This window comes from Triticum dicoccoides, chromosome 7B (genome assembly GCF_002162155.2).
Source record: "Triticum dicoccoides isolate Atlit2015 ecotype Zavitan chromosome 7B, WEW_v2.0, whole genome shotgun sequence".
Taxonomy (NCBI): Eukaryota; Viridiplantae; Streptophyta; class Magnoliopsida; order Poales; family Poaceae; genus Triticum; species Triticum dicoccoides.
Window position 1 is genome coordinate 748,102,305 of NC_041393.1, and position 3,886 is coordinate 748,106,190.

The following is a 3,886-nucleotide window of genomic DNA, read 5'->3' on the forward strand; positions in this document are numbered from 1 at the left end:
GGGGGGGGTGGTTAGGGAAAATCAAACAGTCTCCCCCATTCATCCCACCAATGTCCAGACCGGAAGTGCAATATAACTTGCTTCCCCATTTTGGCCCGGACGGTCCAAACTGCAAAATACCACCCAGTCTGGCCCCAAATGGAGGAACTACTCATGTATTTTGGAATGTGCGCCACGTTTTAGATAAAATGTGACTCGAGAGACATAGATGTAACGTGGAAAACCCTTGCGGGAAAAAACCACAAAGGAAGCTGCAGTTCACTATGATGGAGGAGTATTACAAGCACGAGACGGCATGCCGTCTTTAGGTGCGACTACATGGGGTCTATATGAGGGCAATACATAAGAGTCCTTGTCGAACAAGTAAACGAGTTGCACTCGTATGCGTCGACGTCAACGCAACGCCCACACCATTTATACTACGTCTAGTCCAACGCGGTAGAATTTGGATCACAATTTAACACACGTTAGGCTTAAAACCCGTCCTCACTCTAATCACATCCGAGCCCCTCCCCATCCGCCACAACACCCCTCCTCCGCTCGCTCTCCCCGCTCTTGGACCTAACGCTGCCACCCTACCCAACTTGACCACAACCGCTGTAGCAAAGAACCCCACAGATTCTTCCACCTATCCAATATCTTCGAGGCGCGTAGGGCTGGGCGTTCGGTTCCTCGGTCTTTGTAAAATTTCGGTTCTGACAAATCAGTGACCGATCGGTCAACAAAAAATCATCGAACCGAGGTTCCGGTGCATCGGTTCTGACCGAACACTACCGAAAATTTATAGTACTCTACTAGTAGGAATCTCTGCTGTGCGTTCAGTATACTGACTAATGTCAGTACTCAGTACCTAGTCTAGTCTGTAGGGATCAAGCACTGTACTGTAGGCTGTAGGGATCAAGCACTGTAGGCTATAGGCTATAGCACTGCGTGCTAGTCTAGTCTCCTCGGCCAACTCATATACTAGTACTGTAGGATCCCATTTCAGAATTTGAGATAGAGAAAATAAATCATGAATACAAGGATCGAGACAGGGGACTTGCACTTGCAGCAGCGTCATGCGGGCGTGCTGTTCAACAGGATGGTGGCGCGACGACCAACCCCCGTCAGCGAGACTGCCTCGCTAGGTGTGCATCCATGCGTGGGTCAGGTTCACGATGCGGTCACGGGATCAATACTAGCGCAATTAGTGGTTGGGAGCTAGAGACAGAGAGTTCGGTCAGGCGTATGGGCCGGGACTCTTTTTTCTCGGTGTTCGGTTGCCCGAGGGTTAAAGCCGAATTCACCGAACCAATTTCGGTTTTCCAAACATGCAGACCGATCTTACGACCGAAGTTCTCGGTTTCGGTGTGTTCGGCTTCGATGTCGGTTATTTCGGTTCGAGAAATCGGTTTTCGGGTTATATGCCCACCCCTAGGCGCCATTGCCCGCATCTGCGCCAAACTCGGAGTTTATACAATGCAGAATGCCTAAGTTGTTGATGCGGCAGCATGAGCAAAAGCACCTCTAGCCCGAAAAGCATTCTCAACCAACCATTTCGCCCAGGTCACCCATGTTACCCTGGTCTCCTAGTTTAATCCATCGTCACAGTTGACTATCGACCAAAACTCCGACTACAACTTTGTTGAGTCCTCTAATCTCATCGGGCAGCTGACACCTTAGTAATGTGGCACCTCCATGGATGGACACAACCAGATCGATGGAATGACCTCCCCAAGCTCGATGGCAGAAGAGGTGTTGATTTCTATGGTCAATGCAAGTCAATCATCTGGAGTTGTTGAAAATTGGTCGGCGCCCGATGCATACAGAATCCAGAAAACAAAAGAGCCACATAAACACGATGCAGGACAATTGGTTTTTATGCTTTACATGGTTGGAGGTGAGCTTTGATCCAATTGCCAGTATCGAGCAAAGGTGGGCAGATTATTGGAGGAAGGCTCGTGAGTTTTTTTAGTGCGATGAAGAATTACACGCCATTCAATATCTTAGCTCCATCTTCAGCTAGCCACCTATATCCAAACTTAATAGTCTCCTCTCTAGAAAATTGAGGAGTAAATAGAAGAACTAGGAAAAATGTAAGGAGCGCTGATGGAATATACTTGCTATCTATCACAATTTCCAGAGTTTATCATCTCCATGCACATACCTCTTGATCCTATATCCAACAAGGCACTTGTTCACTTCCTTATGGTTAGGAAATTCCGAGCCCACCAATTTTTTTCATGCATATCATGCTCCAATTGGTAAGATATAGTTTCCTAATTCCCTCAAAGTCATCCAACAAAGGGTTGACCATTTGAGAATTAATTAGGTCTAGAGACCATTTAGGGAATTTGAAAAAGGACAGCCAGGCAACCATAAAAGAGAATTAACCTACCCCTACAAGAGAGAAGCTTACCCCTCCAGAGTGCAATCTTTTTCAGGATCTTATCAGTCAAGGGCTGGATATCCTCTCTCTCGATTTTTCATAATGTAGAGGTAGACCTAAATATTTAAGGAAAACCTTTACAATCAACTGGTTGATTTCACGCTCAAGTAAACCGTCGCCAACACATGCCACGTGTCCTGTGGGGGCCAGGCACTGTCCAAACTTATCTCCTCGCCCATCTCGTACATATCATGAGAGCCACTAACCCCCCCCCCCAGCTCGATCTCCCTTCTCCCTCCACCTCTCCCCTCTGTTTCTCCGTTGACCCATCGTGGCCCATGGATTCATCAAAGCACTACTGACCAAGCTCCACACGGTGCTGCAAGCTACCGTCGTCGCCGGTGGTGGACTGATGCTGCGAGGCGGGGGCGTGCCCAGAACCCCGCAGCACCCGCAGCGGCCGTTGCTGCGATCAGTGTTCCCTAATCGTCGTCAGCCTTCAATATGGATGGTGTTGCTGAGCATGTCGAATGCAACGCCGCCGGTGCTATTGATGAGGAGTGCTGCAACTGGTGGATATCGTTGGCGACGGGGATGCTTCTAGGAAGCACGCGTGGTGTTGTGGCCTCCCAGATCTCGACTGACGGTGGAGCTGCAGTCTAACACACCGGTGGTCGGCGGAGCTGCTGTTGCGACGAGGCATTTCTCCTCAACTCCGGCTGCAATGAAGCTTCACAACGCCACCGGTGCTCCCACGCCATATGTTGCATCAGAGCTTCACTTGAGCCGCCTGTGCTGCGCTAGAGCTCTGCTAGGGTTGCATTGGAGCTTCACCGGAGTCGCCGGTGCTGCATTGGGGCTCTGCCAGAGTTGCATTGGAGCTTCGCTGGACGCCAGTGGTGCACCATGAAAGCTGCAGTGGAGCTTTTGCTGGGGTGCAGCAGTGCTGTGTCAAAGCAGTCGGGTGCTTACCGCTCCCGTGACGTTGTTGTCATCGAACAGTTACCAATGTGCTGATCGAACGGCTGCCTAGCCGGATGATTTCTTAGAGAAATCATCCGGCTGATTCGTAGCAGTCGCCAATATTTAATGGCGAAGGCTCCTATTGGACACCCAAAAAATTCTACAAATGGAGCATCCACTAGTAGAAAAGGAGGCAAAGGTCCAGGCTGTTTCAGCCCATTAGTCCCGGTTCAGTCCAGAACCGGGACCCATGGGGGCGTTGGACCCGGTTCGTGAGCCCCGGGGGCCGGCCGGGCCACGTGGGCCATTGGTCCCGGTTCGTCTGGACCTTTTGGTCCCGGTTGGTGGGATGAACCGGGACCAATGGGCCTCGCTCCTGGCCCACCACCATTGGTCCCGGTTGGTGGCATGAACCGGGACCAAAGGCTGCCCTTTAGTCCCGGTTCATGCCACCAACCGGGACCAATGATGTGCCTATATATACCCCCTCGCATAAGAGCAGAGCACACTGCTCTGTTTTTTCTGGCCGCCGAGGGGGAGAGGGCTTGGTGGTGC